This window comes from Carassius auratus, chromosome 3 (genome assembly GCF_003368295.1).
Source record: "Carassius auratus strain Wakin chromosome 3, ASM336829v1, whole genome shotgun sequence".
Lineage (NCBI taxonomy): Eukaryota > Metazoa > Chordata > Actinopteri > Cypriniformes > Cyprinidae > Carassius > Carassius auratus.
In genome coordinates, this window is record NC_039245.1 from 13,128,696 (window position 1) to 13,151,957 (window position 23,262).

At 40.0% G+C, this 23,262-nt stretch overlaps 1 pseudogene; it reads left to right on the forward strand.

Annotated features, from left to right (window-relative positions):
* Positions 1-1,080: 1,080 nt before the first annotated feature.
* On the forward strand, positions 1,081-23,244 carry LOC113048651 (E3 ubiquitin/ISG15 ligase TRIM25-like; annotated as a pseudogene).
* The last annotated feature ends 18 nt before the right edge of the window (positions 23,245-23,262 follow it).

Here is a 23,262-nt window from a genome sequence, read left to right on the forward strand (position 1 = left end):
CAAATCAGTATATTAAAATAATTTCTGAAGTATGTGACACTGACGAATGGAGTAGTTATGCTGAAAATACACCTTTGAACACAGAGATAAATTACATATTAAAATAGAAAAAACATTTTAAATAGTAAAAAAAAATGCAGGTCTTGCTTGAAGAGAGTTCTTTAAAAACATTAGAAATACGGTTCATATATATATATATATATATATATATATATATATATATATATATATATATATATTATACACACACATATTACAATATACCATTTCTGTAATCTATAAATCCTTACCAGTCGACAGTTATTGGTTATTATGTGCAAACAGTGAAAAACTATTATATATATGTCACTTTCACTTCACTTTCACTATTTGAGCAGTTTGCGCACATTAAAAATAATATACATATATATTATTCAAATTTGAAGCTTGTGACATTTAAACGCGCACTGATCACTTTATTTTGCGTTCATGTAAACACTACAATTAGATTCATCAATCGCAATGAATTCAGTCCGATTGTACCACAAAAAAAAAAATATATATATATATATATATATATATATATAGATATATAGATAAATATATTGTGCATGTAAACGTGGCCATTTAATCAATAATAAAATAAAAGTTTTGAATACAAATTAACACAAGTCAAGCTCAGGGAGAAAAAGACGAAAAAAACGCGGCGCTCCCATTGAGAACAACTGAAGAAATACGCTAGCCCCGGGGGAAAACGCTTTGGTGGAAACGGGGCCTAAAGGCAAAAATACGCTCGACACTGGTGACAGCAGCGTCAATCCACCTGTCACTCAAGTGGTCACGCCCTTAATTATGCATAATTTAAAAGCTTAATATAATTGAAACGGATGAGTTATAAAAAAATAATTTACCCTCTCACATTTTTCATGAAGGACAAAATTAGCTATATAGACCAAACTCATTTTGAACCAGGTTGTAAACACTTTTTTTTTTTCAGCTGTGAAGTTGGGCATTTTAACATGGGTAGTCTATGGGACTGACTCCCTTTTGCAGCCAGCCTCAAGCGGCCAGTCGCTGAAGTTTCAGTCTCTGGGTTCACGCGAGAGAGCAGGAGGTTGCCCCTCGATTGAAAACAAATATTTCAGGAAATCTCTCCAAATACAGGACTCACTTATTCACAGCTGTGGTTTTGTGAGTGTATTTTGTTCTTTTTTTTTTGAGGATTTATTCAAGCTTTAGCTTTTTATGACTTTTAGAGTCTCGATGTTTGTTGTAGTTTCGGTTTTGCTGAATCCACCTAAATGGATCCGGAGTGACCAAGCTTACGCCTTAACGGACTTTCAAATAATAAAATAAAAGCGAAACTCGGGCATTATATGAACGATGTAATTTTTATTCTTATTAACTCAAAAAGAAACTCACATGGCACAACTGGGCGGTTTCCTTGCAGCCTTATCAATTTCAAATTGTATGTTACATATGGATAGAAAAAGATAGAATGGGTTTTATTTCTTATAATATAGAATGTAAGTACTCAATAAAAGTTCCGTCTGACAATTTGTCTTTAGTATGGGCTAGGTGCACAAGATGGCGCCGGTGAGCTTCAGCGACGCGAGTGTGTGCGAACTTATTTCCGGTCTTGCGACGCTCGCATTGACTGTAAGGGAAACTTACATGCGAAACTTGGGTAGATGTATATAATTAATGATTTTCAAATTAAACAGCCGATAGTGGTATATCAAAAACATGGGGAAACATCATCCCTATATTTTGCGTACCTCTGTGGGGAAATTCATCAAGATACAAAGCGGAGGTTGCTTTATTCTTCTGTTGATTATGCGGATCAGCGTCAGTTCAGGTCCACAGGGATTTCTTCTTTTAAACACAAACCTCTCAAATATGCAATACTTTTCATTTTCGAAGAGCTGGTTTTGTTCTGTTATGTAAGATAAATGTTTCTGACTGTCAAACGACGCACAGAGATTTCTGATAAAGCCTGTTTTATTAACTTTATTTGATAACGTAATTCATAACTAACTGTACAATTAAACGTAATATAATTATCGTAGGTTTGCCTTAAATAAAAGATCGCTGTTTGCATTCATGTGTGTTTTTATCTGTTTATCTGTTTTGTGAAAGATCTGCAGCATAATTAAATTATCTGTCTATGAGCAGCCATGTATATTGTTATTGTTTTGCATTATTTATCAGATTAAACAGATATTAAAATTAGTCACGTATTTTTTACTGTATAAAATAATAAAATAACGATGAAACAGACTGATGTGTACAATTGAGAAATGGATACTTCTGAAGATAAATCGCAGCCCACCTCTCACGAGGTAAATATTTAATATTAAAAAAAATAACAATAATAATGCAAACATTTTCGGGAAATAAGTAATTTTTACATTTACATATTTGGTAAGATAAAATACATTAGCTGTGTATACACACCATGAGTTCAACTTTCATTTCGTGAACAGTGAACATTAGTGTATTTAATTCATTCACCAGACCCAAACATACACAAGTTTCAAATCCACTGGCTCAGTTAACATTTGTAGTATAGTGATGATAGCAGTGTATATCTTATTTGCATATTAAGTGATATTATAAATCCTGTAAACATATAGAAGGTAATATTTGGACTTCTCCGGTTCTCTGCACTGACTTTAAGCACAACCGGAAATATCTACGCACACACTCGCAAGACCGGAAATCCAAGATGGCGGAGATATGCAACTAGCCCATTGCCTGGTAGACGAATGCATATTATTTTACGTCACAATTGTAAACCAGCTGAGTTTCTGCTCAGACGACAGGCGCATGCGCAGTCGTTGACATTGGAACAATATTTATCCGCCTTCCATCACATCGCAGCAGTTTTAATTATTTGAAGCAGGGCTTGACATTAACACCCGCCAATCCGCCAAAATGCGTGTAACTAGCCACTTTGGTGGGTTGAATACCGTAGTTTTCGGACTATAAGTCACACTTTTTTTCATAGTTTGGCTGGTCCGGCGACTTATAGTCAGGTGCGACTTATTTATCAAAATTAATTTGACATAAACCGAGAGAAATGAACCAAGCGAAAACATTACCATCTATAGCCGCGAGAAGGCGCTCTATACTGCTCATTGGGTAGTGGGTGGAGTTAATGGGCAAATGACAATCCCATTGGCTGGCACTCACCTATTATCGTTCCTGTTTTAATTATTATCCTATCAGTATTTTTGTTTGTTTTTTCCCCAATTTCTTTTTTTTGGCAGAAACATTGAATGAGAGAAAAAAAAATTTCACTTAAAATGACTAATATGCATTCAAACATGAATATCAAATTTACTTCTAATTACTTAAGTTATATTAAATAATACCTGATTATTAAAGGCGGGGTAGGTAAAAAATATATAAAAAACTTTTTTTCCAAATTTGTTTAAACTTTATTTATATATCAATACATAATTAAAATGTAAGTACTCTGAAAAAGAAAGTATAAAAATCGAGTGTCTGTAGACCTCTCACGACTGTTTTAAAGACAGCTCATTATTTCCATTCACTCCACCCCCTCCCTTCTGGGCTCCTTCCAAACAGTGTTAATTTCGTTGACTAAATATTTTCGTCATTATTTTCGTGACGAATATATTTTTGCGGACGAAAACGAAACGAAAACTAAAATAGAAGGCACTGATGGAGACTAAAACTATGACTAAATTGATTGACATTATCGTCAACGAATAAAGGACGAGACGAAAATAGACTGTGACGAAAATCAAATCAGCAGACGGGAGAGATGCGAGGAATGAACAAAAGAACCGGCAAAACAGAACAGACTGCATGAGAGAAGAGAACCAATCAGAGCCTGACTTATTGAGACATGAAGCGAAGGTTTTCAGTTTTTAAATGAGCTCCCGGGAAGACGGCATTCGAAGAGGTGATGTCTAAAAGAGCGACAAAATGTCCACAGCTCACTTCACGTTTGACAACGAACAAAACAAAACAAAGTGTAAAGCACGCGGAGCGCTCATTCGTGGCAAGAACACCACCAATTTGAAAAGACATTTACAGACGAGCCACCCGGACATTTTCTCAAATGTAATTTCACAACGATGTTCTTTTGTTTATTGAGCTAAGCAAAATTGGAAGACTGCAGTGCGTAGATGTTGTAGCATTAAATATTACGAACTGGAAAGTACTGTAAAATAGCCCCTTCTTCAAGTTAGATGAGAGCACAATACTAATACGTAATATCATGATAAATACATTTGATTAATACTAATGTTTAGTATATTTTATAATGTTCTACTTGTTGACAATATCACAAATATTTCTATATTAGTCATGTGAAACATGAATGTTCACATCCTATCATTATACATACAAATCTAGCAATATTGTAGTATTTAAAACATACAATATTGCTAGACAAATGAATACCTTATAAAATCTTGTTACTTTTTTTTATCCACCTAGCTGCCAACTTATTAAATATTTACTTTAAATGTATGCACTTATTGTTCAGCTCAGCTGTAAGCTTTAAGGTCCTGGACCTAACGTTATTTTTCTTTTATTGATGGTCAATTGGCAGCTAGTTATTGTTTACATTATCATGACAGTGTTTGTTGCTGCATAAAAGCTTTTGAATCGAAATAAAGACACAGTTGTGTTGAAATAAAGTTGAATTTGTGTTTTATATATTTTGGTTAAGTTTGTTTCCTATACCAGCTGTAAAAAATTGTCTAGTAAATCTGTTATTGATTTTAGTCTTATTTTAGTCGACTAAAATACCAAGCAATTTTAGTCGACTAAAATAAGACTAAAATTAAAACAAATCAGATGACTAAAACTTGACTAAAACTAAAAAGAATTATAGTCAAAAGACTAAGACTAAAACTAAATTAAAATTTCGTGTCAAAATTAACACTGCTTCCAAAGCCACGCTATAGCTATCATCTTGAGCTAGGCCTATAGATTATTTATCGTCTCTACTACGGCTCGCTAAGTAATGTTATGTTAGCTATATTATGCAGCTACGTGTGCTAATGACACATGCTTCATGAAAAAATAAACAAAAAAATTTGTATGATCAAAATACAAAAATAAAGATTTACCTGTCCAGCAGAAATAAAGCCATCAAGGAGTCACTTTTCAGCCCCTTGAGTTCCCTCAGTTCTCGCATCGCTGGAAAGCCATGCCGATATTAACTCACGTTTTATTTCTTTGTTTATCCAAAGACTTTTTGTTCATTGCCTTTTCTTGTACTGTTACTGTCTCCCTTTTTTTGCCTGGTTTGCCTTCACTAACTGCATAGGCCGATACTGTGAATTTTGCTTGCTGTTTCTCTACAATTGTTTTGGTATTCCTAGGATCCGTGCCTCTTGAATTCCTCAAATCAAACGTGCGCGCGCAAGTGGGCAGGTCATGTGTGGCAAAAGTGTGGTTGCCATGGTTGCGAGAGAGTGACAGTCGCCTAAGCCAATCCTATGTTTCGTCCCGAATGGAAATAATGAGCTGTGTTTAATACAGATTAAACGGTCTAGAGTCACTCGATTTTTATACTCTTTTTATCAGAGTACTTACATTTTAATTATGCATTGATATATATAGAAAGTTTAAACCAATTTGGAAGAAAGTTGTTTATAAATTTTTTACCTACCCTGCCTTTAAGCTTGAATATCGCTTTATATGAATGATTATGTTTGTGTGTGTGTGTGTGTGTGTGTCTGTGTGTGTGTGTGTACATATACATATATCTCAATCAGTCTGGCGAGTAAACTAAAATATTCAATAGCCAATAGCGATTCAATTGCCAACGTGTCCGTAGAGGGTTGCAACCTAATCAGTAGTAATTATTAGGGCCTGAGCACAAAAATGACACAAACTGAAATGTGTTCTGTATGATAAGAGGAACGTTCCCCTCAAATTTTAATGACGATAGAAGCAACTTAGTCCAAACCATGGCATGCATTTTTTGTAGTTTTGAGACTGACCTACTTTCTATTACAACTTGTAACAAAGAAATTCCCAGTGATGTTTATGATTTAGAATGAATGTAAAACTGACATCTTAAAGATGTCTGTCAGATGTTTGTACACAGCAAATGTTTTCCAGACGAAGAAATCTTTAACAGACCTCTTGCAGACGTACCTGTGATATCTTAAAAGTATTATGAATATCATAATTGTAAATTTATGCATAACAGCTGAACTTCTACAAAAAACCTGTTTCTTTTTTATTTTTGTATGATAGAACTTTAGAAGCCTAAATGCATCCATGCACAAATCAATAAACATAAATTATCACATCCCTTTGCACATTCATCTTGATTAAAGGGGCTAATTTGTTGATTTAAGACCTAAATCAGCCTGTGTGTTAAATACCAAAGCAATTCAATGAACTACAACTGAAAGCATGAATTAAATAAATACATGCCACTTGCTTATTTAAATCTAGTCAGAAGAACAACTGGTCAGACATGTGAGATGCACTATAATAATCCCACTCAATGACTGAATCAAAGGAACATGAATAGTGCATTCATAATCTAATCAGCTGTTGTGTTCTCTCTCTGTATGTGTAGATAGTGAAATGGCAGAAGCCAGTATCTCATGGACTGAGGATCAGTTCAGATGTTCAGTGTGTCTGGATCTGCTGAAGGATCCAGTGACGATTCCCTGTGGACACACTTACTGCATGAGCTGCATCTCAGAGTGCTGGGATCAGGACGATCAGAAGGGATTCTACAGCTGTCCTCAGTGCAGACAGACCTTCAGTCCAAGACCAGTTTTATATAAGAATGTGGTGTTTGCTGAAATGGTGGAGAAACTGAAGAAGACGAGACTTCAGGCTGCTTTTCCTGTCATTCTTCATGCTGGATCTGGAGATGTTCAGTGTGACTCCTGCACTGGAATTAAACAGAAAGCAGTGAAATCATGTCTGGAGTGTCTTATCTCTTACTGTCAAACTCATCTTGAACAGCATGAGAGTCTCTTCAGAGATCAAAAACACAATCTGATGGACGCTACTGGACGACTCCAGGAGCTGATCTGCTCTCAACATAATAAATTGCTGGAAATTTACTGCCGTACCGATCTGTATCTGCATGCTGTGTTTTGTGGATGAACACAAAAATCACGACACCGTATCAACTGCAGCAGAAAGAAAAGAGAAACAGGTACTGCTTACTACTGGATCTCATGATTGAGGTTCATGTTGTTTCTGTCTTTATTTGTTGAGTTTTCTCTCAGTTAGGGAAGCTGATTTGATTAACTGTGTTTTGATGGGCAGTACTTATAAAGACATTAGATAATTCATTCTAAAATATTTAAAATTATATAATATAAAATTTGGGATAAGTATGATTTTTATTTTAAAGAGACATGGTGATTTAGCAGAAATATAATATAAAGTTGAATCATGATTCACAAATTTATCATGATTCTTTGTCATGTTTGTCACGGCCGGGATACAGGAACACACGGAGAGAGATCCAAGACACCCAGGGCGGAGCAGAAGACCACCACAACCGTGTGGTCAAAACCGAAGCCCACCAGGGGGGCGCCGAAGACCACCACAGTGGGATCGGACTGGCAGGAGAACAAGTCTGGTTGGGCAAGTCTGAAAAAGAGAACATGAACAAGTTAAGGGTTGCCTCCGTGGCCACGACAGGATCAGTCGGGTGCTCAGAGAGTTCGACTGAGACGTGACGAGGCTCTGGAAGTTCCACAGAGGCGTGGAGAGACTCCGGTAATCCAGCCGAGACGAGGAGAGGCTCCAATAGTTCAGCAGAGACATGGAGAGGCTCTGGTAATCCCATGGTGTTTAGACTGGATTCCAGAAGATCAATGCTGACTTGACTCTGCTCCTGAAGAACATTGGTGGCCCGACTCTGCTCATTAAGATCATTGGTGACTTGCACTTGTTCATGGAGATCATTGGTGATTTGCACTTGTTCATGGAGATCATTGGTGACTTGCATTTGTTCATGAAGATCATTGGTGACTTGCATTTGTTCATGAAGATCAATGGTGACTTACCCTTGTTCATGAAGATCATTGGTGATTTGCATTTGGTCATGAAGATCAATGGTGACTTGCATTTGTTCATGAAGATCAATGGTGACTTACCCTTGTTCATGAAGATCATTGGTGACTTGCCTTTGTTCATGAAGATCACCAGTGACTTGACTCTGTCCTTGAATATCACCAGTGACTTGACTTGACTCAGGAAGGTCCACGGTGATTAGCCCTGACTCTGGAGGGTCATCTTGCTCTGGCGTCCGTCTTGCATCGTGACGCTGAGCTTGGCCATCTTGTGCTGTGGTGCTGGGCTGGTGGCCATCTTGCATCAAGGCGCTATGCTGGTGACCACCTTGTGCTGAGGTGCTGGGCTGGCGGCCATCTTGGGCTATGGCGCTGGCTCAGTTGACGTGATCTGAACAGTCTCTGGATCAGCAGACGTGACGTGAACACTCCTGGGAATCTTTAGGATCTTGTTCAGCATGGATATGATAACATCCAACCAACTTTTGGTTCTTTTGTCAGTGTGGGCAGGTGCCAAATCCTGCTGGAAAATGAAATCAACATCTTCATAAAGCTGGTCAGCAGAAGGAAGCATGAAGTGCTCCAAGATTTCTTGGTAAACGGGTGCAGTGACTTTGGTTTTCAAAAAACACATTGGACCAACACCAGCAGATGACATTGAACCCCAAATCATCACAGACGGTGGAAACTTAACACTGGACTTCAAGCAACTTCTCCACCCTTACTCCAGACTCTAGGACCTTGGTTTCCAAATGAAATACAAAGCTTGCTCTCATCTGAAAAGAGGACTTTGGACCACTGGACAACAGTCCAGTTCTTCTTCTCCTTAGCCCAGGTAAGATGCCTCTGATGTTGTCTGTGGTTCAGCAAATTCCTGGACACGTCTGTGTGTGGTGGCTCTTGATGCCTTGAGCCCAGCCTCAGTCCATTCCTTGTGAAGTTCACTCAAATTCTTGAATCGATTTTGCTTGACAATCCTCATAAGCTGCGGTTCTCTCGGTTGGTTGTGCATCTTTTTCTTCCACACTTTTTCCTTCCACTCAACTTTCTGTTAACATGCTTGGATACAGCACTCTGTGAACAGCCAGCTTCTTTGGCAATGAGTGTTTGTGTCTTACCCTCCTTGTGAAGGGTGTCAATGATTGTCTTCTGGACAACTGTCAGTCTTTCCCCATGATTGTGTAGCCTAGTGAACTAAACTGAGGGACCATTTTGAAGGCTCAGGAAACATTTGCAGGTGTTTTGAGTTGATTAGATGATTGGCATGTCACCATATTCTAATTTGTTGAGAAAGTGAATTGGTGGGTTTTTGTTAAATGTGAGCCAAAATCATCACAATTAAAAGAAGCAAAGACTTAAACTACTTCAGTTTGTGTGCACTGAATTTATTTAATACACAAGTTTCACAATTTGAGTTGAATTACTGAAATAAATGAACTTTTCCATGACATTCTAATTTATTGAGATGCACCTATAAGACATAACCAACGGTGTTTACATGTAAACCTTGAGTGTTTTACTGCTATCAGACGCCAAAGAAAACTTAGTCCAGGAATCAGGCTCAGTTTGACAGGCTGTTTAAGGTGCACTGTTTCTTCAAAAGCAGGTCGTAGAGACATTTTCAAAAGTCATCATATCGCACACCCTTATAAAGAAATTATGTTACAAAAGATTTCTTTTTTTTAATGCAGTTATTTTGAACTTTCTATTCATCAAATAATGTTTTCTGCAGAGAGATTTTGAGGAAACACAGAATAAATTCCAGAAACTGATTCATCAGAGAGAGAAAGATCTTCAGGAGCTGAGAGTGGCTGTGGACTCTCATAAGGTGAGTTTAGAGAAGAAGAAAAGTTTGAGTCTCTCCTCCAGTTCTGAAGTTCTTTTAGTCCCACAGAAACCACTGTTGTGTGATGTACTGATACTAGTGAATGAGCTGATTGTGATGTGTGTCCTGTAACAGCGCTCTGCACAGACAGCGGTGGAGGACAGTGAGAGGGTCTTCACTGAACTCATCCGCTCCATTGAGAAACGTCTCTCTGAGGTGAAGCAGCTGATCAGAGATCAGGAAAGAGCTGCAGTGAGTCGAGCTGAAGAACAACTGGAGAGACTGAAGAAGGAGATCGATGATCTAAAGAGGAAAGACACTGAGCTGCAGCAGCTTTCAGAAACACAGGATCATGTTCATTTCCTCCAGGTATTTACATTTATTCATTTAACTTTTTATTTGTATTTTTTATTAAGCAGGTATAACAGAGAGATTTCTCAAACGGGTGATGTTAAGCTTCTTTATTTACACAGAGTTTGTGTTTTTGTCGTTGTGTCTGTAGAGTTGGCCGTCTGTCTGTCTCACTGGATCTACAGACAGCTTCACGGTCAGTGCTCGAGATCTCCCATTTGATGATGTAGTGAAATCTGTCTCTCAACTCAGAGACAAACTGCAGCAGTTCTGCACAGATGAGATAGAGAATATATCTAAAACAGGTAAATACTGGTTTATTTGTGGAAATCAATAGGTTAATTTGAATTTCCCCTTGACGTGACAATTAAAAAGCAGATGTGTTTTGAAGTGAAAAGCGTCCAGATCATTCTGACTCCTGAATGTGAGACCAGAGAGGAGTTCCTACCCTGTGAGTTACTCTGAATAATTAACACAACAGATAATAATCATAAACAATTGTCATTATGGATTAGTTGCATCTGTGAGAACTTATGAAAATCTTAATTAGTGATGGAAAAAAGTAGGTTTAGATTTTACATTAACCATATTTGTCACTTGTAATGTTATTTCATCAGGTTTAGCCTTTAGCATACAAGAATAAATTACAGTAACACATTCATTTGAGGTGAGACACTTGTTACCTCTTAAATAATTAAATCAGTTTATCTGTACCATCATTGTAGAGAGTGTTTGCCATAGATTTGTTTATGCTTATGTGTAATATCAATGATGGAAGGTCTTGAATAATAATGTTTATCTCCATCTGCTTTCCAACTAGCGATGTCCTCAGATGGGGAGCCCATATTCAATATCGTCTGCGAACCACTCCCTGGAGAACTTTCTGAATCGAGGAGGTGCATGCTCCAAGAACCAACTCCCACCCCCAACATTGCAGCTTTCACAAGCACATTTGAGGTGGGAGGGTCCGAAACCCCCCGAGAGTTTGTGTGTGTGAGTGAGCCAAATCCCTCCGCCCCCATTAGTGTATTTGGGGGAGTGGGATGGAGCCAACCATCCCGTCCCAGTATGGTTATGCGGTGGAGTGAGCCAACCCCCCCCGCCCCTGTAGGTGTATTTGGGGGAGTGGGAGGGGGCCAACCCCCCCGCCCCATTAAGAGTATTTTTGGGAGAAGGAGGTAACTAACTGTTTGGACTAACATATTCAGTATAAACAAAACTTTACGGCATTATTTAAAGCACTGAATGGGGTTTAGGAATGTGGTTGGAGAGATTTTAAAAGAGGATAGAGAAACTTTTATCATAATGTTTCAGTAATGCAGACAAACAACATCAACAACAAACTGAACTGACCCAAACCTGAGCTGAGAAAACTAGTTAAAATGAGTTTAGTTGATTTAACTACAGAACATGCTGCAAAAAGCCTAAGAGAAATGCAGTTAATAACAATAATAATATAAAAATCTGAAGTCATTTGCTGGTTTGCTTTCTTTGCAACGTGTGTGTGTGTGTGTGTGTGTGTGTGTGTGTGTGTGTGTGTGTGTGTGTGTGTGTGTGTGTGTGTGTGAAATGCTTCAGTTTCAATCATGATCCAGTTTTGATATTGTGGTGATGTGTTATTTGGTTTATTTAGTTTTCACTATCATGGACTTTTAGCTGGTTTTGTTTCATATCCTGTTGTCTTGCATAGTTTTCCACTCAATTTAGTCACTTAAAAACCTTTGTTTTGAACCTTTTGCTTATTCTTCTTTGGACTATTAAACAGGAATTAAACTGAAAGCAGTGAAATCATAACTGGAGTGTCGTATCTCTTACTGTCAAACTTCTGAGTCTCTTCAGAGTGTAGCAACAATGAGTTTTACAGAATAATTAACTCAAATGATATATAGGGAATTTGAATAATTAATCAGGAATATGATTAATTTAGATCTCAGATGACAGTTACATTAAATTTGATTATGAAAAATAGCTCAATTTGCCTATATCAATAAATAATTACAGGGCATTGTAATTTACTCATTAATATGTCAATATTCCATTCTTCATATCAATTGTTGTGATAGCTCTTACTGTAAATTACTGCAAATCAAACAGCGGTTTGTCCAGCAGACCACTGTTGACCTATCAATTTTCAATAAAGTTATCACGCCTTATAATTCAAGGAAAAATATTCTCTGGCCATGAAAATATTATCCTATCCTTATGATAAATTTAGTTTCTAAATTTAGAGCTTGTAGCTATAGATCAGACATCTCAGTGACTCATAATGTGAGTGGGGTGGAGTCCAAGCCAATCGTCAGTATATGGGTTTTTAATAATTAAACTAGTAATACATCAAACTACACATCACACGGAGTAAATATACGTACGACACTACAAACAGTAAGCTTTATACAAGACATAACGAATCCAAATAAAAGAGAGAGAGAAAATAGAATGAGATCACATAAGGAGCTCAGGTATGAAAATCATAGTCAGTAACTTTTGGAAGCCAACAACAAATCAGATCATAGCAACAATTTAAAGCAGCATTTAAATCTCCATAGAGAAAGTGATACTTGCAAAATGTCCAAATGTGCGTGGCGTGTGCCGGAGGCCATGTGACGCGCGTGCACGCTGCGCTTGATCTTGGCGTGAGCGTGGAGCACGTGGTCCTTTGTTCTGTCCTCGCGCGGTATTTAAAAGGTTCAACAAACAATGTTCCCGAATTCGTCTTCCTTGCGTGGAGAGGCGAATAGTTGAATAAACTTAGTAAAGAAAAGAAAAGAAACAACAAAAACGAAAGCTTCCATAGGAGCCATTAAAATGGCTTTTTCTCTCAGCCCCTGTGCTGAGGGGGGTGTTTGCGCTATGAGCGCGGCCTATGGCCGCGCGGAAGCAACGTTGGAGAGTAGCGTGTCCGAGAACGGAGAAGGAGAAGAAGAGCGAGGGCGGACCTTGTTCGGTCGTTCTTATGGCTTGAAATGGTTCACGACCCTTTTTCGCGTAAACAGCCAATGAAAGTCCGCGATCTGAAGCGGAGGGAAAAGTTCCTTTGTCTCTGTGGAGACAACCCCCCCTGGTGATCTAGTGCTTGTCCGATTCCATCAGGGATATTTCTATCGGTTCGTACTTCAGATTACATACATTTTTCCATTACTTTGCTGTAGATAAATGGGTCTGTCAGAGCATGACGATTAGAAAGATACAAAGCATAATATATATATGATCAAAACATGAAGTTACATTCAAATGTAGAATTACACATATTTAAAGATTTGCTTAACACATGATAACACTGCAGATGTTGGGAAACATCTAAATGTATCAAAAGGGAATACGTAATACATTTATAAAACATAAAAACTAACAGGTAACGAATTCATTCCATAGAATGCATTGGGGAGAAGATTTGGCTTCTCTCCTCTCCAGTGTCCAGGGTGGTCGTAAAGTTTTACGACCTGCAAAGATGGGGGTTGCAGAAACGTGGCTCTAAAAGTAAGGAACTTTACGAAAGGTTTCCTTTTGTGTATGTTGGAATGTGGTTGGGGGTTTTAATTTCTTCTTTGAAGCTCGCATGGGCATCGTAAATAATTTAAGTCCAGCCAGGCTGGCGCCAGGCCAGGCACTTGGTGCAAAAAGAGTTTCATTTGGAAAATCTGAATTAAACACATGAATCGATGATCTGCATATCCGTTACAAGAGGTAAAACACACAATCCGATGGACGCCACTGGACGACTCCTTCAAGGAACACAAGGAGATGTCTAGAAGAAAGTCTGAGCTGCTCTTTTCAATGCAACAAGAGGACAGTCAGATTTTTGATGATAAAGCACCATAAAAGTTTCTTAAAAGCCATCAATTCATCAGAATACATGCAAGTGGGATATTTTCAGTGAATATAGAAACTTAAGTCAGTTCGGGAGTTGGGAGCGTGAATCAGTTTGGGGGCCCTATCTTGCACCCAGCGCAATTGACTTTGTACACCGACGCATGTGTCATTCCTATTTTGCACCTGCGCAAAGCGCACTTTTCCCTCCACAGAAGCACGTCGCTAAACTAGTGAATGAACTTGCGCTCCCTGGGCGGTTCAGCGCAAAAAAGGAGGCGTGTTCCGGCGCAAACAATCCCTGGTGCTATTTTGCTGTTCCATTAAACAATTGTCAGTGGCGCGTTGCGCGTTGTTCATTATGCTATTTTAAGGGCGCATGCTTGACCATAGTGTATAGCGTGCACAACGCGCATACACTTTGCCCATGTAATCTACACAGATGCAACAGTTATTTTTGCAAATCATAAATTGTTACACTAAAAAAATATTAACACTTGAGATGACGGAAATCATTGTGGTGTGCCACGAAGATGTGAAAAAATAGGCATAAATCTAGCTTACAAATTATTCAGGCTAATTGTAGTAATTAAGGATCAGACATGTTTGAGGTCATATATGTATATAAGGACATCTGACAAATTGGTTTGTCCGTCAGGAACCAGGAAAAAAAATCGATGAAACAATTGTGGCTATTTCCTCCCACGCCTGTTTAACCGACGCTATTTTGGGTGGGTTTCTCCCATCCCCATACAACACAACTTCTCTGTCTTTCACTGCTCTTACAAGAACATCAGTCTCCTCGGCTGTGAACCGCTCCTGGCGTGCGCCTGGTAAATACGCCATAATAATAGCAATCCATAATGGAACTTGCGCACCTGCTTTTAAAGGGAATGTTGGATGACGCTCTGATTGGTTTATTTCACGTTACGCCCAAACCACACCTATGAATAATGAAGCTACTTCAGACCAACCCATTTTAGATTTGCGCCGGGCGCAAGAGCCATTTATCCCGCCGGGAAAATAGCAACAGCGCCGAGACCCGCCCACAAAGTTACTTGCGCTTCGCGCTTTGACACTTGCATTTCAGATCGTTAAAATAGGGCCCTGGGAGTTCAAAACAGGTTCGCGAATCATTTGAGTCAGTTTGGCAGTTCAGAGCGTGAATCATTTGAGACAGTTTGGGAGTTCGGAGCATGAATCATTTGAGTCAATTCGGGAGTTCGGAGCGTGAATTATTTTAATCAGTTCGGGAGTTCGGAGCGTGAATCATTTGAGTCATTTTGGCAGTTCGGAGCGTGAATCATTTGAGTCAGTTCGGGAGTTAATTTGAGTCAGTTTGGGGATTGCGAATCATTTGAGTCAGTTCGGGAGTTCGGAGCGGGTGCGCGAATCATTTGAGTCAGTTTGGGGATCGCGAATCATTTGAATCAGTTCGGGAGCGTGAATCATCTTAGTCACTTCGGGATTTCCGAGCGTGAATCATTTTAATCAGTTCATGAGTTCGGAGCGGGTTCGCAAATCATTTGAGTCTGTTCGGGAGCTCGGAGTCGGATCTCGAATCATTTGAGTCAGTTTGGGGATCGCGAATCATTTGAGTCAGTTCGGGAGTTCGGAGTGTGATTCCTTTTAATCAGTTTGGGAGTTCGGAACATGAATCATTTGAGTCAGTCGGAGCGGTTCGCGAATCATTTGATTCAGTTTGGGAGTTCTGAGCATGAATCATTTGAGTTATTTTGGCAGGTCGGAGCATGAATCATTTGAGTCAGTTCCGGAGTTCGGAGCGGGTTCGCGAATAATTTGAGTCAGTTCGGGAGTTCGGAGCGGGATCGCGAATCATTTGAATCAATTCGCGAGTTAGTAGCGGGTTCGCGAATCATTTCACTTCCCCCTCACCCCTCAAAAGTTGACTACGCACCTGGTTGTAGGGATAATCTTTAAATTGCCCATTGTTTGCACAGATTTGCCCATCTATTGGTAAGATTTTGTTTGTTAAATAGTGATAGACACTGACCAAAAACTAATGTGACTTTATGAATTATAAAGAATTTTCAGTTTTGAAACGTTCATATGTATGAGTGCATGGTAAATCAAAACCTAAATAAATGATCCCACAATGTTGCAATCCACTTGCCGCCATATCCAGCCAGGTATTTCCACGTTTGTAAAATGTTTTATTTTGGTTACAAATTCTTTCCTTTTTTGACTGAAACACATTTATTCAGAATCTCCACAGTATTAAGAGCACTGAACTTTCTGTAGAGGTTTAGTAATGTGGATGGGTGAGATCTGAAAGAGGTTACAGAAAAATGTAACAGTAATACGGGCAAGCAACAAAACTGGATAAACACGCTAAGCTTGAGGACAGCTGATTATCTTTCCAGATGGTGCTTGTTTGTGTTGGAAAAGTTTCAGTCATGTGTCTGGGGAGTTGTGTAGATGAAAACCTTTAATAAATTTTTAACTGCCACACAGACGTGTCAATTTTCCATCTGTTTTAAGCCAAAATATTGAGCTCACCTCTAAACAGAGTGCCAGCTTTGCACACTTGCAATCCATATACAGCTTCTACCTCAGTTTTTCAGTCACTAAGAAAGCCAGCCAGTGTTAAACTAAAAATATGAAAAAATGAATGCGTTAATATGCCCTATTAAAAACAATATTCAATATACACATTATTGATAATGGATATTCTGTAGAATATCCAGCAGATGAGAATATAAATGCAGTCCTAAATTGCACTCTATTTATTAAAATGGTTTTCTTTGGGAAAAAAAGTTTCAATTTCAATGAAGTTTTCATCATGAACCAGTTTTGATATTGTGGTGATTTGTATTGTGGGATGATGAATCCTGCAAAGAGACAATCTATATCATTTTGGTTATTGTCCACAATCATGGACAATCATATTCGTCCAACCAAACTGGAATCAGTGTAAAAAAAAAAGTTATAAAAAGAAACCAAAACAAGTTTCTGTAAATCACTCCCTACAGAAAAACCTGTTTCTCAAGCATGTCATCAGGAATATACTGTATATCAACCCTCCAGTTCAGAACAAGGAACTTGACTGTAGAGCTACCGTGAGTATCGTCTCTGTTTGTGTGTTCATATACAGTTCAATGGCAGAAGCCAATATTTCAGTGGATCAGGATCAGTTCAGATGTCCAGTGTGTCTGGATCTGGTGAAGGATCCAGTCACGATTCCCTGTGGACACAATTACTGTAAGAGATGCATCTCAGAGTGCTGGGATCAGGACGATCAGAAGGGATTCTACAGCTGTCCTCAGTGCAGACAGACCTTCAGTCCAAGACCAGTTTTATGTAAAAATGTGGCGTTTGCTGAAATGGTGGAGAAGCTCAAGAAGACGAGACTTCAAGCTGCTCCTGTTCCTCCTCCTGTTCCTGCTCGCCGTCGTCTTCACGCTGGATCTGGAGATGTTCAGTGTGACTCCTGCACTGAAATTAAACAGAAAGCAGAGAAGACCTGTAGAGAGTGTCAGAGCTCTTACTGTCAAACTCATCTTGAACAGCATGAGAATCTCTTCAGAGGCAAAGGACACAATCTGATGGATGCCACTGGACGTTTGCGGCAGATGATCTGCCCTCATCATAATAAAATTGTGGAAATTTACTGCCGTACCGACCAGAGCTGTATCTGCATGACGTGTTTGATGGATGAACACAAAAATCACGACACTGTATCAACTGCAGTGGCAAGAGCAGAGAAACAGGTATGAACTGAACATTGATGTGGTCATGATAACTACAGAATTAATCGTAATTGAGGTATGTGAGTTTACTGGCACAAACACAAACAGGAATGTTTTGGCACATGCCAAATACACTCTTTCAGGGTTAGTATAAGTTTCAGTACCTGCAAGCATAAATTTAATTTAGCCCATTACAGTGTGTGGTAAGTCTGAATTTGTGAGTGTTACGAACCTCCAGTGAAGGGTCCAGAGGAGAAGGTTTTCAACCATAATAGTTATAATAAAACCACTTCGGGTTGAAAAAACAAAGGAAACTGATCTTCTGTATATATGGTGTTTTATTTTACCCATTGAATTAACCCAAATACATAATAGATACCAAGAACTACAACGATGGAAAGAAAGAGCATACACATTACTCTTTACCACCCTCTCTCCACCGAGAGAGTAAACCCCCAACACGAGGATCAAACGCTACTGCAGGAACTCCACGAACGCCCCTTCAGTATCACCCAGCTCTAGGAAGCTGTATCCAGCTAGATGTCTGCTCTCCATCCACTCCACTCACTTCTGCCGGTTCTCTTCCCTTTATACCAGCTCTCGCCCTCCTGCTGATGGCCAACAGGTGTTCCTCTAATTGATTACCAACTAAAAGACAGGTGTGCACACAGAACCTGTGAAAGACAAAAGAAACAGCAGTACATCTAGACAGACAGACACAAACACACACACCTGACCTAAGGGACGTAACAGTGAGGATCTCATTAAGTTAAAGTCTCTGATATCCAAACAGTTCCCTTTCAGTTGGTCACATTAGATTTTACGTCAAAAAGAGACTGAGAATGAGGTCTCGCCCGAGAGCCCAATCACCTTTGAGTGGTAACAAAATGAGCCAATGGTACACAGTGTACCTTGGTCCATGGGATTTGCATCGCGAGCTCCGCCCCGCTGTGTGGGTATACAAGGAGCAGCACAAGCAACTGGCATTCAAGCTTTCACTTTGAGGGGCCAAGCACATCCTCGGCTGGTTTCACCGGAGTGCTTACAAAGCAAATCAGCTGGTGTTGGTGTGACAGCGTGATTCAGCGGTTCAAGAGCTTCCTGTTTTCAGCTCCTGCGTTCCCCTGAGCACTTCAGCACCACTGAAGAACTTCTAAAAAAAAAGTGAAAGTGACGTGACATTCAGCCAAGTATGGTGACCCATACTCAGAATTTGTGCTCTGCATTTAACCCAACCGAAGTGCACACACACAGAGCAGTGAACACACACACAGACACACACACACACACACACTTTGAACACACACCCGGAGCAGTGGGCAGCCATTTATGCTGCGGCGCCCGGGGAACAGTTGGGGGTTCGATGCCTTTGCTCAAGGACACCTAAGTCATGTATTGAAGGTGGAGAGAGAACTGTACATGCACTCCCACCACCTACAATTCCTGCCGGCCTGAGACTCGAACTCACAACTCTCGATTGGGAGTCCGACTCTCTAACCCTTAGGCCACGACTTCCCGTGTTTGGGTCTTTTTAAAGATGTCATTCTGCCCCTTGGTTTCTGGGTGCGGTCGATATATGGTTCCTCGTGATGGCCACAATCGCTGTGTCACGTGTCTGGGTTTTCAGAATGCTGAGACCGCATTCGTGGATGACTCATGCTCTTATTGCGGGGAAATGACCATCTATGTGTTAAGATGGAGACTTGATTACCTTAAAAGGTATAGAGTCCCCGCTGCCAGCCAACCCTCACGTTATCTTGAGACCCCGGTCTGGATATGTGCCCAAAGTTCCCACAACTCCTTTTAGAGATCAGGTGGTGAACTTGCAAGCGCTGCCCCTGGAGGAGGCAGACCAAGCCCTTGCGCTGCTCCGTCCAGTAAATGCGCTCCGCACTTACGTGGACAGAACTCAGTGCCTCAGGACCTTAGACCAGCTCTTTGTTTGTTATGGAGCCCTGCAGAAGGGTAAGGCTGTCTCCAAGCAGAGGTTATCCCATTGGACAGTGGATGCTATTGTCCTGGCTTATCAGGCTGAAGACCTGCCATGCCCCCTAGGGGTGAGGGCTCACTCAACTAGTAGTTTAGCTTCCTCCTGGGCGCTGGTGCATGGCGCCTTGCTAACAGACATCTGTAGAGCTGCGGACTGGGCAACATCTAACACATTTGCAAGATTTTATATAATAATCTCTGTGTAGAGCCTGTGTCCTCCCAGGTACTCACCTCTTCGGGCCAGTGAGGACCTGCTCTGTGTCAGTCCACTTGCTGCACCATTCCACTCTATTCCCCTCAGGTGAGTTCTTGAGTTCAGAGCCCTGGGTTCCTCCAGCACTGTTGATGTCCTGCAGGGTTGATACCCAGTCCATTCTGTGTTAGGTAAAGGCCCTCACTCGTGCTGGCCTCATGACAGGGTGCTATCACTCACACAGGTCACTGGAAGAAAGCCATTTAGCGTTTTGTATGGGATTCCATTCATCAGTCCGCAGACCAAGGTACAATGTTTACCATTGGCTCATTTTGTTACCACTCGAAGGTGATTGGGCTCTCGGACAAGACCTCATTCATCTGTCTCTGTCTGACTGATTCCCTTCAGGTAACGAGGGTTACATACGTAACTTAGACGTTTTTGTGTATTAACATAAGCAAGATGATTTTTAAAGCAAACACAATGAAGTTAGGCTTCTTAGGACATCAACTTCCATTAACATGGAAGAGCATTGTGCATCCCGCCTTTCCTCTGGTTTAACAATATTTTTGTTTCACACAGGCACATTTAGAGGAGACAGAGAAGAAAACTCATCGGAGAATTCAGAAGAGAGAGAAAGATCTTCAGGAGCTGAGAGAGGCGGTGGAGTCTCATAAGGTGAGAAAGAGAATCTGCTGACAGCTGGAAAAGGATGGGAAATCCTGCCGTGATTTATTTACTCTAGTGCTTTTTGAAATCCTTTATTCAAAGAGTATAAGAAGAAGAAGGTCTGAGCTACTCCTTTCAATACAATACAAGTCTACAGTCATAATTTGCCAAGTATGGTAACCAGTACTTGCAATTGGTGCTCTGCATTGGGTTAAACACACACAGCTGCGAGGAGTGAACACACCATGAACACACACCAGGAGCAGTGGGCAGATATATATCCAGTACCCGGGGAGCAACTGGGGGTTCAGTGCCTTGCTCAAGGGCACTTCAGCCATGGGTATTGAGGGTGGAAGAGAGTGCTGTTCATTTTGGAGCTTGACAGAACAATCTCATTGTATGAAAAAAAAACTAATTCAGTTTAGTAAATGGAGGAACTATTACTTTGAGACTAATCAATCAGTGAGAACCATTAGTGAATGAGCTGATTGTGATGTGTGTCCTGTAACAGCGCTCTGCACAGACAGCGGTGGAGGACAGTGAGAGGGTCTTCACTGAACTCATCTGCTCCATTGAGAAACGTCGCTCTGAGGTGATGAAGCTGATCAGAGATCAGGAAAGAGCTGCAGTGAGTCGAGCTGAAGAACGACTAAAGAGACTGAAGAACGAGATCGATGAACTGAAGAGGAAAGACGCCGAACTGAAGCAACTTTCAGACACGGATGATCATATTCATTTCCTCCTGGTAACAGATCTTCTCAAACACAGCAGACTGCTGGTCTCAAAGACTGAGGACTTCAAAAATCTTTCCTACTTACTTTCCTACTTAGTTTGTGTTTTTGTCTTTGTGTAGAGTTTGTCGTCCGCCTCTCTCTCTGGATCTACCGAAGGCATCACTGGCGGTTCTCATATGCCTTTCGACGATATGATGAAATCTGTCTCACAACTCAGAGACAAACTACAGCAGTTCTTAAGAGAGACTATGAAAAACATATCTGGATCAGGTGAATATTAACTGAACTCACCACCATGAACTGAAAATAAAAATGCAGTATATGTAGGTTTAATTTCGCGTTGGTGTGAGAATTAAACTGCAGATGTGTTTTGGTGTCCGTAGTGAAAACCATCCAGATCATTCAGACTCCTGAATTTGACACCAGAAAGGAGTTCCTACAATGTGAGTTACTAGAAAAACCCACACAAACACTTGTTAAGCCTTTTCTGTAGCAATTAAACACACTGTGTTTTGTGTTGTGTTGTTTCCACCAGATTTCCATCAGCTCTCTCTGGATCCAAACACAGTGCATCCATGCCTCCACCTCTCTGAGGGGAACACAGTGATCACTTACACCAACACATACTATGCTTATCCTGATCATCCAGAGCGCTTTGATTACGCTCAGGTGTTGTGTAGAGAGAGTGTGACGGGACGCTGTTACTGGGAGCTGGAGTACAGCGGTAGTGCAGGTGTGTATGTGGCAGTGGCATATAAGAGCATCAGGAGAAAGGGACAGAGTTTGGAGTGTGCATTCGGGTGTAATAATCAGTCCTGGATACTGTTCTCTTCTCCCTCGAAGTGCTCATTTAGTCACAACAACATCAACTGTAATCTCCCTCTAGTGTCTAGTAATAGAATAGGAGTGTTTGTGGATCACAGCGCAGGGACTCTGTCCTTCTACAGCGTCTCAGACACAATGAGTCTCATCCACAGAGTCAAGACCACATTCACTCAGCCGCTCTATCCTGGGTTCGGATTGGGTCTCTACTCGACCTCAAAACTGTGTCGTCTACGCAATTAAGCTTAGCTCTTATACACAGACAAGCTCTGAACAATTCTAAGTACAGATGTAATGCTTCTATAGCAAAGTATAATGTTGTGAAACGCTGTGTAAGTGCATTCATGGCACCTCTGAGCATCTAAATGCCACTTCTGAAGCACTCCTATGCCACCTTTCCAGTGCGAATTTGGCAAAATAATGTTAATGATACAGATATTGTACAAAAATATTGCTAGATTACATGTATTAAGCACCACGATAAAACAATAAAGTTGAAATTAAATTGATTATTTTATTTCCTAGATAATAAATCAACAGCTGAACTTCTAAAGACTTCAGATATGACACTATATTATAAGGTTCATGTAATAATGGTCGTATTGTGGGAGTGCACTGTAAAAAGTAATAAGTTGACTTTACTTAGAAAAGCTGTGGAAACTGATTGCCTCAAAATTCTCAAGTAAATTAGGTCATAATTTTTTAGCTGATACTACTCTCTACTACTTTGTAGAGTTTACTTGTGTATTTGTAGAGGGTACCATAAAACTTGAGTACAAGTAACTCAAATTCAAAAGTTTAGGTAACTTACAGATTTAAGTTGAGATTTGTAAGCAGAACTTAAACAAAACAGTTCTTCTAACATGTCGGCTTGTTCATTTTACTAGACGAATGTGTGGAAACTGATTGCCTTAAATTTCTCAAGCAAGTTGTACTCAAAATTCTAAGTTGAGAATGCAAAGACAGACAACAGATTTGGCACAACACTAGAACACTTTATTTGCTCTATAAAACAGTGTTCATTTTAAAACATTACTTAAGGCATGCCCGTCAACTGCCCGCCAGCAACATTTTAGAAAAAAAAAAAAAAAAAAAAAAAAATACTGCACTCAAGAAAAAAAAAGGAAAAAAGACAATTAAA